This window comes from Eublepharis macularius, chromosome 14, assembly GCF_028583425.1.
Source record: "Eublepharis macularius isolate TG4126 chromosome 14, MPM_Emac_v1.0, whole genome shotgun sequence".
In the NCBI taxonomy this organism is placed as follows: domain Eukaryota; kingdom Metazoa; phylum Chordata; class Lepidosauria; order Squamata; family Eublepharidae; genus Eublepharis; species Eublepharis macularius.
In genome coordinates, this window is record NC_072803.1 from 65,120,364 (window position 1) to 65,138,916 (window position 18,553).

At 44.9% G+C, this 18,553-nt stretch overlaps 1 protein-coding gene across 1 annotated transcript in view; it reads right to left on the minus strand.

The window, feature by feature from the left end:
- FAM163B (family with sequence similarity 163 member B) overlaps positions 1-18,553 on the minus strand; it is a 92,058-nt gene that overhangs the window by 9,569 nt on the left and 63,936 nt on the right. The gene's annotated exons all lie outside the window — the stretch shown is intronic.

Here is an 18,553-nt window from a genome sequence, read left to right on the forward strand (position 1 = left end):
ACAAGGGGGTGAAATGCCCCCTTCTCTGCTCTGCAGCGGCAGGGAAAGGGACATTTCACCCCTGCATGCTTGGATCAGCTGCTTGTTGGGGATCTCCCTGACAAGCAGTCGATCGGGGGGGTTATATGCTCCTTTCCGTGCCACTTTGCACAACTGAGCTGAAATAAATTTTCACAAATATTTCAAACCCATCAAAAGTTTCAAATAGAAAAAAACAATTCAAATTCACTCAAATCTGAATGCTTTGGACATCTCTTGTTCCTTCTGGCAAATATTAAGGATGTAGGACCTCAGCTGTTATGCAGCCACATACTGAATGTGAGACCTCAATTGGACTTTTAGTACTTCACAGTATTCTCTAACGCTGTCAAACATCCAATACAGAAATCAAGTATAATAAGATGTCAAACAAACATCTAATAAATACTGAATAAGAATTTGGTGTATTCAGAAAATATCTAGAGCATAATCAAAATAAAAACTCACAGGCAAGAATCTGATGGAGAACTTTTGAGTAAGAGAGAACATGCTCCTGAGCAGACATCTTCAATTTAAAAGAAAAAGACACCAACAAAAGCTAGAGGCCAAAACATACAAGACCAGCAGAAATAGCAAATGTTGGTAGAACCACACGGCTGCAATTTGATGCTCAAGGGGTCAAGGGGGAGGCACATTCACAAAGGCGTTCTAGAGAGACAGGGGCCCACTGAAAAGGCCTGACTTTGGGCCCCCATTTTGCTCACCGTCTGGTAGCCCTTTGTTAAAACCTTTGCCTACAATTTTGTTGGGAATTAGCAAGTGTTTATGTTCAGTCATGAAGGAGTTAAACTGTTTGCGCTACTTAGTAAACTTTTTTGCATGTAACCACGTAGGCTTCCAGTGAGGATTTCTGCCATAGAAAGGGGAGTCCCTATTCTTAATGAAAAAGGATTCTCTGATGGGGAACTGGTTTATGGGGGGGGGGTGTAATTAATGAAGATATATACTGAAGTTTTATTGCTCTTTGTTCAGAGACCGTTAGTCCTCAGTCTTTGTTTCTACTAGCAAAGATGTAGTCAGTTAGCCATTTCTTATGTTCCACCAATGTAACCCTATTTTTATCCTTTATGTAGTAAACTATTTTATAGAGCTAAACTGAAGTGTTTGCGTGTTCTCATTATACTCAATGCACATTTCTGCTAAACTCTGCTAATTTAAATATTAAGAATTTATCTCCCTACCAATTTCACTCACAGTGTATAGGCAGGAGGGTTTCAGCTTGCAAGAGGAGACTTGCCTGTTCCTCTGTCTTGGATTCTCTATATGGTATTTGGTTATTCCAAGAGCACCTACACTCCATAACCTCAAAGTACTTTCTGGCCCGACGTGCTGTCTTTTCCAAAGCCAGCAGCCCTTTGGTTGACCCCTCCCCAAGCTGTGCACATATCTGTTGTCCCTGCAAGCAAGCCAAGACCCACTCTCCAAGCCAGGGTTGCCAACCCCCCTGGAGACTTAACCAGAGCAACTGGTTCTCTGACCTCTGACAATTCATTGTGTAATTGCCAGAATTTGGGTCAATTGCCAGACCTGAGCAATGCAGGATCATTTTAGAAGTCAGCAACATCCTTAATGCACAAGCACGAATGGCACAGCCACATGCAACGCACACTAAGAAGCTAGACTGCTGGCTAGGAGAAGCGCTGCAGGACTCACAAGAGTGGTCGCTCCAGAGCCACCCACGCAGTCTTGCTGAAGAAGGCACACTGAACTGGGCCAGAACAATGCAGTGCCTTGGTAACAGCAGCTGCAAGTAAATGAGCAGGCTTGTGCCCTGTTCTCCAGGCCGCCTACCTCAAACGCAAGCACAGCTCAGCCCCCTTGCCCTGTCCTTTCCAGCAGAAAGCTCTTGCTATTTGTGCAGCTCCTGCCAGACTCCAGGGGGCTCTGCCCCTCACAGATCCCACCCCATGTCAGCTCCAAGTGCCAACATTTCTAAAACAAACCCCCCACACACAGAGATCTGACCCACGATGGGGTGTTTGTACATGCCAGTCGCTGCTTGAGGTTGCCAAGGCACAGGTGAGCCAGCCTTAAGACATCCCTGAGAGAAAGAAAAGATTCTGGACTCTGGTTGTGGAGTTTCATGTCCCACCTGGGGAGGATGGAGAAGATCAAGTTCTTTCCCCACAGACATAACCTTTCTAAATCTGTGCAGGTGGCAGTGAAGTTCTCGACAGCCTCCTCCATCCCGCCTCACAGTGCCAGCTGGCCGGAATATGCGACTGCTAACAAACACGAGAGCCAGACTTGGAGTCCCTGCAGGCATTTGATGGAGCTTGTGGGCACACAGGACAGGGCTGACCAGACAAGCAGGAGGAAGCACACTGGCCTAAGCTGATTCATGCTCCTCCAGGAGAAACTAGACTTAAAACATTTTCTTTCTTTCCATGTCCGCCACAGAGGCAGGGGGAGCTGCCTGAAGACCTCTGTACCTTCCCCTGGGTTTCAGCATTAGTTAGGTCTTGTAAAAAGAGCAGCAGGTAAGCTAGAAAAACAGGTCTGCTGTGAACCCAGCAGCCACCTCCGGCATTCAAGGCCCTGGCCACTCAAGCATGCACCTCTGTGGGGCCAAGGCACAAGAGCCGCTCAGGTCGGGGTTTGGCTTAGATGGTGCCTGGTGGAAGCACCTAGCAAATTAGTGCTCAGATAGACCAATCCCTTACCCATCATGCAGCGTCTTGACAGGAGCTGCAGGAAAAAAAGGCTCCTGCTTTCTCCATTCAGAGTTTTAGTTGGACAGTCAGAGGCTGCAAATACAATATAGATTTATTTTCTTTGGAAGCTGCATTAAGTACTTGAAATAGCGCCACTGCCTATCTGCCTGGCCCTGTAGCAAGTTGGGTCAGGGCTCAGTTTTATACTTTGGTTTGTCTGTTATTTCTGCTTGATCCGAGTGGCAGCCAGCCAGGCCTTTAAAGACCTTGTAAAGGGAAAGTTCTTTTCCTGTAGCACAAGCCCCACACTCACAGCACAAGCAAGGGAAGCCCTTTTCCTAAAAGGTGCGGTGGGGAGGGGGGGGATGCTGCATCCATGCTACAAGTCTTCTCCTCGGGATTCTCAGATCCTTGGTAGACATGGCAGTGAATCCAAGGGAAATGATTGGCAGTGGCCTGGGGGGGGGGGCACTTCTGGTAAGGCAGGATTGAATGTTTGAACTCCCTACCATGAGTGCAGCAGCTTTCAAACATTCTGCCTTCAGAGAATGCTTTCTACGCTGACTCATCTGGTGGAGATCTCTGAAATGTCTGCCATGGAAGGCCAAGACTCTGGGGCGGGTTGTCAGGCACATACAGTTCATGCCGGGAGCTCATCAGGTCTTCTGGGACTCCCTGCTTGTTGAGTGGCCGAGAATATGGACATATGGACAGCATCTCTTGCTGTTTGGCAGTGGCAGGCAAAGCCACCTCTTGAAGAAGCCGACTGGTCTCTTGGAGGAGCTGTGGAGAAGCAGGGAATGGCCCTCTCTGATAGGCTTAGCTTGTGGGTTTGCTAAGCTGCACCTGAGTGGCTCTTATGCCTTGGCCCCACAGAGGTGCATGCTTGAGTGGCCAGGGCCTTGAATGCCGGAGGTGGCTGCTGGGTTCACAGCAGACCTGTTTTTCTAGCTTACCTGCTGCTCTTTTTACAAGACCTAACTAATGCTGAAACCCAGGGGAAGGTACAGAGGTCTTCAGGCAGCTCCCCCTGCCTCTGTGGCGGACATGGAAAGAAAGAAGCTCACGTCTTCAGATACCTTGCAAGGGATCTGTTATCTGAAGAAGTGAGCTGCGGCTCATGAAAGCTCATACCCTACCACCAATTTTGTTAGTCTTATAGGTGCTACTGGACTCTTATCTAGGCTTGTTAGCATTCAGCTGTGAATTCTGGAGAGTAGCTCTATAACTTACTGCACAATTTGGAACCTAAAGGAAGGCCCCCACAGTCTCCTATTGTGACAATGCAGAGAGGTCCTAGTCATGTCCTCTAATTTCCCACTTCATTTCATGAACCTGTGGAAGTGGAATCTGTCCTCACTAAACTCGCTTGTTAAGTCCGACGTGGTGTGTTGATATTGAGCTACAGTGATATTCAGTTCCTGGACTTTCCAATAGAAGGCAAGCACACAACCCAGAAACATGTGGATTACAACCGGAAAGACAACGCACTACTTGCTTCTGTTGTGACCTGCTTTCTCATCAATCTGTATGCAAGAAAGTCACCATTTCCTCTCCTTTGCCCAACACCCAGCTAAGCAAAGAAAGAGCACAGCCAGCCAGCCGGAGATTCCAAAAGAGTTTTAAGAGCAGGGAGGGGGAGAGAAAGAGAGATGGGCAAGGATCTTTGTAACATATTTATTTCATTAAATACATATACCTAGAAGTCTGAAACTCTCCAGGGCATGGGGGGGAGGGGGAGAAAAGAAAGAACGCAAGACTTCCAGCATATGGAGACCCAAAAGCAAAACAGTTCCTGTCTAGACTTTTTTTTTTTAAACATTTGCTCCTAATTTCATGCAGGCTCCCAAATTCATATGCATACTACTGAGAAGGGTGGTTTGCCAGGCCTCTGGATCTGACCTGAGGGCTTCAGAGCTTTCAGCCTCCGTTGCAGAGTGTCTCAGGCTCTTAAGCTGGCAAACTTGCAGTTCCTCTGTGTTTTTGCTGAGCTTCTGAGTGGGGCTGCCAGTTCAGAGAAAGGCTTCTGCAGATGGCATCTGCTGCCCAGGCAATGACAGAAGCACCTGACGGTGCCTCCTCCAATTCCAGCCCAAGAGGGTTTCTCACTTGGGGGAGGGAAAGGCTTCTCTCCCCCCCCCCCAGCCTCCACATGTTGCTAACTTCCCTTTCATGCCACTAAATTCACATCCATTCTTGGGAGGGATTCTATTCCCTCCCTGCAGAAGTTCACTATTAGCTGTACAGGTTTTTCTCTTGCTTTCCTCCTGACATGCCTCAGACGACTCACCCAAGCAGCAGCCTCCACATTCGCCTTCAGGTTTTGCAGAAAGGAAAATGCTCTCACACCTTCCCAACGTTGCCACTGTGCGGAGCCAGATGGCATCCAGGGCAGGTGGAAAAAATGGCACATTTGTGTTATTTCTCTTGGTCTCCCGGCACCACACTGAGTGGCTTTGTACCTGCACAGAGCTTCCATCTGGAAAGTTCTAGAACTAGTTTTTAGGCATGAAAATCTTCTCCCCTCAAAGGCACATACCTGTGGGGAAAGAGTTATATCTTTCCACTCCATTCTTTTCTGTCCACTTGTCTTCTCTGAAGGCTGATTTTTCTCTTTAAAAGAAACATCAGCTGTCAGATACATCCCAGTATATCTGCCATGACTGTCTTGTGTGTTTCTGGACCTCTGAGAATGTGCAAAGGGGACACAGTTGCTGCTTGGCTGTTAGCTGATTATCTTGCAGGTGTTTTGGTTTCCATTTCCCGGCCGGCTTGAGAACGTGGCCTTGGAGTTCCAGCCTGAGCCGTCTCCTCCTCCCTGAGAACTGGGGTGAGTTCATCCCTCCTTTCTTCCCCTCCTCTCCCTTCTCCTGGGCACTTCGCGCCAAAGCCCTAAGGGTCTTCTCTTCCCAGGGGCAGGAACGTTCACCTATAATTAACCTTGCTTGCCCACTTTGTGTCACTTCTGCCGATGCTTCTGTCTGAACAGCTTGATACTGGAATATCTCATCAATAAAGTAACGTTAACCCATACACCTGAGTGATGCAGTGAAGGGCTTGGGGATCTACCTGGCAAGTCCTGACATCAGCCATCTTCATTTGTCCCAGTTTCCCCCCAAGTTTTCTATCCACTATCTCCTTTTTGTCTTCTGTGACTCTAGCTCAGCAGGAGTTGGTGGAGAGCCATAGGTGTCTTCTGGCAACTGCTGGCAGGGTTTTCATGGCAAGAGACTAACAGAGGTGGTTTGCCACTGCCAGTCTCTGCAACCCAGGTCTTGGTTGGAGGTCTCCCATCCAATTACTAACCAAGGCTGACCCTGCTTAGCCTCTGAGATCTGAGGAGATCAGGCTCACCTGGGATATCCAGGCCAGGGCCTTTAAAAAGTGCCATCCAGGCTGGGCAGCTCCAGTCATGCCTCCCTCTGACCAGCCCAGTGACTGGGGGGCTCAGAGGAAGAGCCTAAGGATCCAGAGACAGGGAACCAGGAGGGTCAGGGAGGGCTTGACACCACAACAGCACCTGCTGTCCACAGCTCAGTAGCCCCAGAGGCTGCCCCGCCAGCGCCTGCCACTCGTCACGTCTTGGAGAGGAGTGACGAGTGGAGCGCCTCAGGAATCGGTCCTGGGCCCTGTGCTGTTCAACATCTTTATAAATGGCTTGGATGAAGGAACAGACGGGATTCTCGTCAAATTTGCAGATGATACTGAAGTGGGACAGGAAGCAAGGCAGACTCAAAATTCAGGATGATCTTGACAGGCTGGAAAACTGGGCTAAAACTAACAAAATGAAATTCAACAGAGAAAAATGTAAAGTTCTGCATTTAGGTAGAAAAAAATCAAAAGCATAATTATGGGATGGGGGAGACTTGTCTTGGCCGTACTACATGTGAAAAGGAACTAGGGGTCTTAGTAGACGATACACTGACCATGAGTCAGCAGTGTGATGTGGTAGATAAAAAGGCAAACGTGATTTGAGACTGTACCAACAGAAGCAGACCTCACTTGGGAGTACTGTGTTCAGTTTTGCTGCCCCAGTTTAAGAAAGATGTCAACAAGCTGGAACATGCCCAAAGGAGGGCAACAAATATGTTGAGGAGTCTGGAGATCAAGGCACATGAGGAAAGGTTGAATGAGCTGGATATGTTTAGCCTGGAGAGGAAGTGACTTGAGAGGTGACATGATAACTGTTAAATAGTGGGTTCAGACACGAGATAATTCAACAGCTCTTTATTTAGCAGGAACACAACACACACTGACTGACTGAACAGAAGCCCTCAATATATATACAGCAGCTCCACCCCCAGAATAACTGATAGCCAATGAGAATACATACTTTACAATAACATCATTTGCATAAACTATATACAATGTTTGAAGTAGGCAGGCCACTGATTGGTCTTTATTATAGAGGACCGATTGGCTGCTGCCTTGAGAAAGCCTGTGATATTACAGGGATTAAGGACCAATGAGAATGCAGGCATTGGAAGCCTTGACTGAACCTCAAGCTCAACACGGTATAGCACATTGCAATCAATACAGTAAATACTTCAGAGGCCTTGCTCGGCCCAGTACACAACAATAACCTCCTCAAGTATTTGAAGGGCTGTCACATAGAGGATGGAGTGGAGTTGCTCCAGAGGACTGGACCAGAACCAATGGCTTAGAATTAAATCAAAAGAGTTTTTGGCTAAACAATAGAAAGAACTTCCCGACAGTGAGAGCGGTCCCTCAGTGGAACAGGCTTCCTTGAGAGGTTGTGAGCTCTCCTTTGGTGGTTTTCAAGAGGAGGCTTGGTGGTCACCTGACAGATATGATGCTTCTCCGACTTAATATGAATGTTCACAGATCAGGAAAGAGAGGGCAGGAGGAGATGGACCAGTGCTAGGCTCTTGAGGCCCTTTCTTATGAGCTGAAGGTAACGCCAATTTATTTTATTTTAATTTAATTTACTTATTGTCCACCTTTCTCACTGAGATCCAAGGCGGATTACACTGTGCAAGTGAAATACAACACAATCAACAGGTAGGATATTCACCGAGCAAGTACAATAATGAAGAACAGTGAGGACACTCAGTGAAACATGTGCAACCGGGTATAATAGCAGAGAATTTGAAAATAAGCATGAAGTCCAGCACAGAGATGAAATCTTTCTGAAACTTTCTGACATTCTGATGGGCAAACTGGAAGACTGTGGAGTAGACTATAGGACAGTTCGGTGGATAGGGAACTGGTTAGAGGACCGCACTCAAAGAGTGGTGGTCAACGGCGTTTCATCAGATTGGAGGGAGGTGTCCAGTGGGGTGCCGCAGGGCTCGGTTTTGGGCCCAGTACTTCTCAATATTTTTATCAATGATCTGGATGAAGGAGTGGAAGGGCTGCTCATTAATTTTGCTGATGATACCAAATTGGGAGCGGTAGCAAACACCCAAGAAGACAGAATTAAAATTCAACAAGACCTGAATACTCTGGAGAAGTGGGCAGCTGTGAATAGGATGCAATTCAACCAAGACAAGTGCACAGTATTACATCTGGGCCACAAAAATGGGAAGCACAAATACTGGATGGGGGATACACTTCTGGGCAGTAGTATATGTGAAAGGGATCTTGGGGTAAGAGTGGACTGTAAACTGAATATGAGCAGTCAGTGCGATGCGGTGGCAAAAAAGGCTAATTCAATCCTGGGTTGTATCAAAGGGGCCATAGCGTCGAAATCGCAGGAGGTCATAGCCCCTCTCTATACTGCCTTGGTCAGGCCACACCTGGAGTATTGTGTGCAGTTCTGGAGGCCTCACTTCAAAAAGGATGTGGACAAAATCGAGAGGGTGCAGAGGAGAGTGACAAGAATGATCAGGGGTCTGGAGACTGAGCCCTACGAGGAAAGGCTGAGGGCCTTGGGAATGTTTAGTTTGGAGAAGAGGAGGTTGAGGGGGGACATGATTGCTCTCTTTAAATATTTGAAAGGCTGTCATTTGGAGGAGGGCAAAGAGCTGTTCCAGTTGGCAGCAGAGGGTAGGACGCGAAGCAATGGGCTAAAACTACATGCACAAAGGTAACGGCTGGATATTAGGAAAAACTTTTTCACGGTCAGAGTAGTTCAAAAGTGGAATCAGCTGCCTCGGGAGGTGGTGAGCAACCCTTCACTGGCAGTTTTCAAGAAGAGGCTGGATGAATACTTGTCAGAGATGCTTTAGGCTGATCCTGCACTGGGCAGGGGGGTTGGACTAGATGGTCTGTATGGCCCCTTCCAACTCTATGATTCTATGAAACTAATTTACACTGTATGTTAAGCAACATGTAAACTCCCTAGTGGCACATATCTGCCTCAGCATACAGTATCCAATAGCTTTTCTGACCTCCTCAGGTGGGCCATTCCATAAGGTGTGGGCCACCACAGAGAAAGCATGCACGAGGGTAGCTGTCATTTTGCCCAACTGCAGCGAAAGGAATTTTCTTCCCGGCCAGATTGGTCAGGGTTTTTTTTTTGTTTGTTTTTTGCCTCTCTCTGGGCATAGAGCAAGGGTCACTGATGCTACTGGACCTGAATCTTCCAACTCGGGTTTGATCACTCAGAAAACCAGCTCATCAGCTTTGGCATCCCCTATGATCACCTTCAAGGCAGAGCCTTCAGTACTGAGCCAAAAAAAGATACAGGCAGCTCTCTGGTATCAAGCCAGCACAAGCAGCACAAATGCAAGGGTCAATCACCTTCTGCACTTCCCCAAAAGAATAAGCCCCAGAAGAAGCACAAACCACAAGCAGTCAAACCATCAGGCCCTCCACAGTCAGGCTTGGCCCACAGGGGTAGCTCTTCCCCAGGCGTCTCCACTGCTGCAGCACCAATGCTGTTGGAGCCTATTCTGGTTCAAGCAGAACCAGCACTCAAAGTTGCCACTTTGGAAACTTTGGAAATCGCTCACCAGATGCTCACTGTGTGGCCTCCTCTCTGAAGGGATAACTGGAGGAGGATGCTGGCTCCCGTGGTGCCTCGCCCATCCTCCTGTCCTGATTTACTGCCCCTTGGGTTTCCATCCACTGACCAGCTCACCATCAGGCAGAGGCTCCTCATTGTCTGCCTCACTATCATGGGTATAACCTGGATCTACGGGATCAGTATGAACTAATCTTTCCTTGCTGTCCTCTCCACTACTGAGAAAAGGGAGATAGATCCAGAGGAGTTAGCCGTGTTAGTCTGTAGCTGCAAAATAGGAAAGAGTCCAGTAGCACTTTTAAGACTAACCAACTTTATTGTAGCATAAGCTTTTGAGAACCACAGATCTCTTCCTCAGATGCATGGAGGGCATGAGTCAGAAGAGAGTTGTGGTTCTCGAAAGCTTACACTACAATAAAGTTGGTTAGTCTTAAAGGTGCTACTGGACTCTTTACTATTTTGAGAGGAGGGAAGCTATCCAACGGAATAGAACAAGTCCTCTGTGGTGTCAGACAGGAACAACTCCCCGTGTGCCCATGTAGGTTATGAACACTGGCATCCTGCTCCTTGATTCTGAGCACAGGCATCTTCTTCTACGAGTACAGTCTCATATCTGCGACTGTTAACCATGACTCCCCTCTCTTGAGCTTGTGCACTGAAGTTTCCCATTTGAAGAGCTGTGCAGGCGCAAAGTTCACCAGCACTCAAAAGAACAACAGTTACGTGTAAGCTACCACTTTTCCCTGGAGGTCCCATGAAATTCCACTGGTTTGAAATTACATTTTTGCTCCCTTTGAAATGCCACGTTGGTGCTTCCACTTCTGCCCTCCCCTTGCAATTTCACTTAAGAAAATGCAAATGCATTAATTTCTCTCTCTCTCTCTCCCTTTGCTTAAAACACAGATTTAGATGTTTTAGGAATAAAAGTGGAACAATAAAAGTGGAATAGAGGTAGTTAGTTTCCTTAGTTATGGACAAAATATAATTTAATTATTATTGCAGCAAAGGGCAAAGAGGTGAAGTCCATGAATCAGGAAGTTCCTGGTTGGAATGTCGTCTTTTCCAGGGCCTCACTTATACAATAGCAAAGAGCCCAGTAGCACCTTTAAGACTAACCAACTTTATTGTAGCACAAGCTTTCGAGAACCACGGCTCTCTTCCTCAGATGCATGGAGGGCAAGAAGAAATTGGCCAGAGACATATAGGTGGAGAGGGGAGGGCGGAGAAGGTACCGGAAGTGAGGGTCATGTAAATGCAAATAAGTTGCAGAAGTCATGAAAGAGGTGGAGTGCCCAATCCAGGCTGGATGTGACACAAGACAGTCGTCTTCTCTTCACAATCTGCAGTATGGCGGTAACGCTGGCCTACCTCTGAAGGTTGCTGCAACGAGGATTTCTGACAATAACCTTACCCTTTAAATACCCTAAAAATATATAAATGTAGCATATTGTATTTTTTTTGGCTAACTTAGCTCTGCACACATTTTACGAATTATAAATAAAAATAAAAGAAAACTGCAGGAACCCAGAGTGATCAGAAACGAATAGGAGGTGTTTTAGTAATACCATGAGTATGCCCTTTGCAGCTGGCTTTGCCACAAACCACTTTGACTCTTTTAGTGCAGAGACGAAGTCTGTTTGGTTGGAAATGGGAAGATTAAGTGCGCTGGGCTGCTGGAACCTCATCAGGGGAGAGCTACCGGCACACAAGAGCTGTTGGCTGCCTTACGCAGGTATTAAAAGTTGATGAATTCCAGCCGCCCACTGTGTGGACATCCAAAAGAGCTTAACCCTGGTCCTGGAAGGCTGGCTGTCTCCATTAAAAAAGAAGCCTCTGGATTTACAGCATGACAAGAAAACCAAAATCCCCTCCTCATTTATTTTTAAACCAAGGTGCACCAGAGTCTTCCTGAGGCATTACCACTGCCGAGACAGCCTGTCAGTGTCCACATAAAACAGGTTTTCAACACGTCGCATATAGCCCTTCTGAGGAGGTGCAGACTGCAAAAGAAGCCCAATTATTTTGGCTGCACCTGCTTCAGCCTCCCCAGCAGTGCCCCCTTCCCCATGGGACGCCACCTTTCCAGTCCCTTCCGCATCCCACACCAATTCTTTGCTCTTGCCTTTGGACGCTCCCACTCGTCCGCTCCATCTCCTTCGCTCCTCCACTGCAACCCCCCTGCCCATACTCCAGCAACTGACTTTGTGCTCCTCTCCCTCTTCAAACAAACCAGCTTAAAACCCAACTTTTGCCACGGAGCCTTAAACGTCACATTTGAGTCTCCAGCCCCAATCAAATGCTGCTGCTGTGTTCCCCCCCCCCCCAAGACGGAAGAATAAGGGGGAAATCTGTTTGGAATACCACAGACACAGACCAGTCTAAAATTTCGAAGTCCCTTGATTTGCATGTGACTAAATCCCTCTCTCTCAGAAGCTGCTGAGCCCAGTCCTTTTAGCCAGTGGAGTGGAGTGGAGTGGAGTGGTTAGGGTGTCGCAGCCTCCTCCCTCTGAGGAGGCAATGTAGCATAGTGGCTGAAGTGCTGGACTAGGACAAGGGAGGTCTGAGTTCCGATCTCTGCTAAAACTAGATGAGACGCTGGGAGAGGGGTGTCTGCAGCTTCTGGCTTTTTTCTCCTTTTAAATAGGCAGTGACTGGGACCGCGGCTCAGATCACTGCATGGTCGGTGTGTGTGTGTGTGTGTGTGTTAAGCCTTCTCCTCCGCTCTCTTTTTCCAATCTGAAATGGCCACAGAGGATGGTGGTTGTCCCATTGGGACAACAATACAGCTCTCGAAATGGATCCCAATAGAAGGCGTGTATGATTGCTCCAGCAGGCTAGGTTCAGGTCAGCAAAGTGGCAGACAGGGCAGAAGTAGGGCTGCCAGCCTCCAGGTAGTGGCTGGAGATCTCCCGGAATTACAACTGGTCTCCAGGCCACAGAGATCAGTTCACCTGGAGAAAATGGCTACTTTGGCGGGTGGACTCTATGGAATTATGCTATACCAAGGTCTTTTCCCTCCCCAAACCCCACTTTCTCCAGGTTTCACTCCCCAGATCTCCAGGAATTTCCCAACTTGGAGCTGGCAACCCTAGGCAGAAGGCTACACACACACACAAAATTCCATGCCACAGTCCTGATCCATCAGTTATGATGGATGAGGGACTTCCTGTTTGGGATCCATGGAGGTCTAACGCAGCTCCACTTGCGGAGCTGACCGGACTGCCGTTTTAACCGGCCGGCGGGGTGAAAATAGCCCGCGGCCGACTGCTCTCAGGCGGGGAGCAGGCAAAGAACGCTCAAGACCCTAGGGTGAGCTAGATCTCGGACGAGGGGGGGCTCTACACAATGGGTCCCCTCCCGATCCTTGAGGTCCCACCTTGCGACGGGTCGGCTATAATCTCTGCAGCAGTTTTGGGGCCAATTCGGCTGGCATAAGACCTACATACCCAAGCATCGATTGGGGGAAGAAGCTGAGAGGAGAACTTAAAATCGAAACAGCGATTACAACCCGAGAAAAGTGAAGAGAAGGTAAAGATCATTATCTTCTGAGACGGGACAGATTGATAAAAACAGAGAGGAAAAAAAGTAGATTTTTAAACTGCAACAGACTAGTGAAAAGGAGGGGAAGACTCGGCAGGAATTGAATTTAAAAAGAGACTAAGTTTAAAGAAGTTATTAAAGAAATGGGACTATTGTTTTGAATACCTGTGGCTTTGGAGCTGTGAGAAAAAGACACCATTGCGAGATCTGCTGTGGGAAGACGGGAGACAGGAAGTGCGTAATAACAATAGAGTGGCTGGAGAGAAGCGGCCCTTGCTGGAGGGCAGGAAGTAGGGAATCGCCATTTTTGAAAGGGGAAGGGTCGCGGCTTCAGCAGAAGAGGAAGTAGGCCATCTTGGATTACAAAATCATAGAGAAACCATAGAGAAAAGACGCCCGACATTTTGGACTCTTTAAAATTTAATTTCTATAAGAAGACCGGGACATTTAAAATAGAAAAACGTTAAATTTTACGCCACGGAGTTAAGGAAGAGAGCGGATTCGTGGGAGCGAGCTAAAGCAAGCCCCACGATGTCAAAAAAAGAGTGGCAATCGGCAATAGAAAACCTGGATAAAAACCTGGACAAAAAACTTTTAGATATGATTAAAGAACTTAAGGACACGAAATTGGAGCTGATAAAAGAGGTTAAGGAGGTTACACAGACAGTAAAATCGGAGCTGTCAGAAGTGAAAAAAGGTATGGAAACAATACGAAGTGAATTACAAGGAACGCAGCAGAGAGTTAAAACAGTAGAAGACGCGATGGAGAATTTAGCAGACACGCAACAAACAGAGATGAGATTGGTGAAGGGGAGAATGTCAGTTGCAGAAACTAAACATATGGAGAAGCAGCTACGTTTTCGTGGCTTGCCAGAAGTGGAAGGAAAGTCAGCGCAAGAACAGATGACTGAGGTGTTGGCTGAGTACCTGAGGAAGGAGGAGGAGGAAGTTGTGGCTATCCTAGATGTGGCATACCGTGTGAATTCGAGAATAGCAACCCAGAGGAAACTACCAAGAGATGTGATTGTGCAGTTTACAACACGAAATATGAAAGAGAGGATTGTGACAAAACAGTTTCAAGATCCATTGGAGATTGATGGCAAGACGATTATTATAATGAAGGAACTGCCCAGATCAGTGTTACTGGACCGGAAAAAATATAAAGTGCTAATTCAGATTTTGAAGGACATGAAAATCAGGTACAGATGGGAGTTACCGGAAGGAGTGTCCTTTGAATTTGGAGGGGCCAAAAAACGCATCAGATCTGAGCGAGAGATGGAGCGATTTATTAAGGACAATGAAAAAGACTTACCAACAAGATCATGAGTATGGAGTGTAAAGTATTATCTTGGAATGTAAATGGACTAAACTCACCGAATAAGAGGAAAAATACTTTTCACTGGCTACTAAAACAAAAATGTGACATTGTTTGTTTGCAAGAGACCCATATCAGAAAGCAGGATGTAAAATATTTAAAATCTGGAAAACTGGGCAAAGAATATGTAGCGGCCTCCAACAAGAAAAAAAGAGGAGTGGTGTTGTACATAAAAGAGGAGCTACAGCCAAAATTTGTTATGAGAGATGTGGAAGCTAGATTTGTAGCAGTGGAATGTATTTGGAATTTAAAGAGAGTGTTGGTAGTCGGACTTTATGCACCTAACGGTGCAAAAGAAAGCTTCTTTGAGGATTTAAGGAAGCATTTAGACGATCTTGCATATGACCAGATAATTCTTGCTGGAGACTTCAATGGAGTGACAGACTTGGAACTAGACAAAAAGACTACAACGGCACAAAAGAAAAGAGGACTATTACCAAAGCTTTTTTTTTAGTTGATTCAACAAGAGACTCTTGAAGATGTATGGAGGAGAGAATATCCTAAAAGCAGACAGTTTACTTTTTATTCTGCAAGGCATTCTACATTATCAAGAATTGATATGATCTGGGCCTCAAAAGACTTAGCATTATGGACTAAGGAGGTAGAAATAATGCCTATGGTAGGCTCAGATCACAACCCAATTATGTGGAAATTTGGAAAAAAGAGAAAAAGGAAAGCATGGAGAATAAATGAGGACTTGTTACAGGAAAGAGAGAATATGGAAATACTGAGAAGAGAGACAAAGTTTTTTATACAATACAACGTGAATAAAGAAGTACCAACCAATAAAGTTTGGGATGCTTACAAGGCGGTTGTAAGGGGCATACTAATGGACTTAAATGGTAGAGCAAGAAAGAAGAAAGAGGAGAAAAGACAAGAGATTGAGGAGAAAATAAAAGCCAAAGAAATACAGCTAAAAAAGAGACCAGGGAAAAAGAAGGTATACCAGGAAATTAAAATACTTCAAGAACAGCTAACAGCAATGAGCAATAAAGAATTGGAGTGGAATCTCAAAAGACTGAATCAAAAAGCGTTTGAGGGTGCTAATAAACCTGGGAAGTACCTGGCATGGCAACTGAAGAAGAAAAGGGAAAAGAAGATAATAAATAAAATTTGCGAAGATAACAAAACGTATTTGGAGCAGGCTACCATTAGTAGAGCCTTTTATAAATTTTACGCTAAGCTGTATAATAAAAAAGAAGTAAACAAAGAATCAATAGCGTTATATTTGGAGAAAACCAAACTTCCAGAAATCTCGGAAGCTTGGAGAAATAAGTTGAATAGTGAAGTAACTGACGAGGAAATAAGTAAGGCAATACAATCTGCAAATCTAGGAAAGGCGCCAGGGCCAGATGGACTTACGGCTAAATTCTATAAGACAATGGCTAATGAACTGGCACCATTCCTAAAAGAGGTGATGAATGGGGTTTTAAGGGATCAAAGGATTCCAGAAACTTGGAGTGAAGCGAATATATCATTGATCCCAAAAGAGGGCCAAGACCTGACTAATGTGAAAAATTATAGACCTATATCGCTACTCAACAATGACTATAAAATTTTTGCGAAGATATTGGCGGAGAGATTGAAGGGGTGGCTCTCGGAAGTCATAGAGGAGGAACAAGCAGGCTTTTTGCCAGACAGACAAATAAGAGACAACTTAAGGACAGTGATCAATGCTATTGAATATTATGACAAGCGTTGTGACAAAGAGGTTGGTTTCTTCTTTGTAGACGCTGAAAAAGCGTTTGACAATTTAAACTGGGACTTTATGTTTGCCACTATGGAAAAGCTACAATTGGGAGAAAGATTCATCAGAGCAATTAAGGAAATTTATAGAGACCAGACTGCAGCAATCGTGGTGAATGATGAATTGACCAAGAAATTGACGATAAGTAAAGGAACAAGACAAGGTTGCCCGTTATCTCCATTGTTGTTTATTTTAGTATTGGAGATTCTGATGATACAAATACGTCAAGATGATGAAATTTGTGGAATAAAAATAAAGGACTATTCATACAAGGTCAGAGCATTTGCGGATGACATAATGTTAATTGTAGAGGACCCATTGGAGAACATGCCAAGAGTGATAGATAAGATCAAGGAGTTTGGAGACTTGGCAGGTTTCTTCATTAACAAAAAGAAGTCAAAGATATTATGCAAAAATATGACTAAGCAGAAACAACAATTGTTAATGGAAACAACGGATTGTGAAGTAACAAGTAAAGTGAAATATTTGGGAGTCGAATTAACTGCAAAGAACATAGATCTATTCAAAAACAATTATGAAAAACTATGGACTCAGATAGAGAGAGACTTGATTAAATGGAATAGATTGAATTTGTCATGGTTGGGCAGGATTGCAGCAGTTAAGATGAATGTGTTACCAAGAGTAATGTTTTTGCTACAGACAATACCAATCATCAGAGACTCCAAACAATTTGAAAAATGGCAGAGGAAAATATCAGATTTTGTTTGGGCAGGCAAGAAGCCTCGAGTGAAAGTGAAAGTTTTACAAGATGCAAAGGAAAGAGGCGGAATGCAACTGCCCAATCTGAGACTTTATCATGATGCAATCTGCCTAGTTTGGTTGAAAGAATGGATGACATTAAAGAACAAGAAACTATTAGCCCTAGAGGGATATAAAAAAATATTTGGATGGCACGCATATTTATGGCATGACAAAGTAAAGGTCAACTCGATGTTCCTGCATCACTTTGTTCGGAGAAGTCTATACATAATCTGGAAGAAGTACAGAATTTATCTACAAGAAGGAACCCCTTTGTGGGTGGTTCCATATGAGGTGATAGACCCGAGAGCTGTTGATAATGAACAACAATGTTTAACGTATAAAGAAATAACTAAAACTGAAGCATTCAAACTTAGAATAAAGACACAAGAGGAACTATCACCTAACTACGATTGGTTCCAGTATAGACAGATCAGAGACTTATATAATTCGGACTCTGTAAAGGGAGGTATACGAATAGAGAATTCGGAACTAGAGCAGACTCTTCTTAAAGAAGATAAGAAAAGAATATCCAAGGTATACCAAGTACTGTTGAAGTGGTATACCGAGGATGAGATAGTTAAAACACAAATGGTGAAATGGGCTATAAACTTTAATAAAGAAATAACAATGGAGGCATGGGAATACTTGTGGAAAACTACAATGAAGACAACGACATGTATTAATATCAAAGAGAACATTTACAAAATGATCTATCGTTGGTACATGACACCAAAGAAGATTGCGCTAGGGAATTTGAATACTTCTAATAAATGCTGGAAATGTAAGAAGCATGAGGGCTCCCTCTATCATATGTGGTGGTCGTGTGAGGTAGCCAGGCAGTACTGGGGGGAAATAATAAGAGAAATGAGTGAAATTTTACAATTTCAAATTAATAAGAACCCAGAACTCCTGCTACTGAACTTGGGAATGGAGGGAATTCCAGCCCAACACAGGACGTTGATATTTTATATGACAGCAGCAGCTAGACTTTTGTATGCGCAAAAATGGAAAGTACAAGAAGTGCCAACTATTGAAGATTGGACTTACAAATTGCTGTATATGGCTGAAATGGACAAGATGACAAGAAAACTGAGAGATCTGGACTCAGGGCAGTTCAACACAGACTGGGAGAAGCTGAAACAATACCTGGAGAAGAAATGGGAGGTGGGAGGAAAACTGTGGCAGTTTGAGAACTACTGAAGTATTGAAGTAGAGGGGGGAGACTTTACCGGGGGGAGAAGAGATAAATGTGAATTAATAAGCAGTCAGATTAATAGATTGACATATATATAGATATATATAGGTTAACAAACAGAACATAGAGAAAATAATTAATTATAAGGACTAAATATAAGGAGCGATTAACTAACAATATTTTCTTTTTTTTCTGACAAGTTTTGTACCAAACTGAATGTCTGAAGATATAGATGGGTCAAATTGATTGACTACGTGAGGAGAGATATATAGAACTATTATAAAAAGATAGAATGAGTAATATATATAGAGAA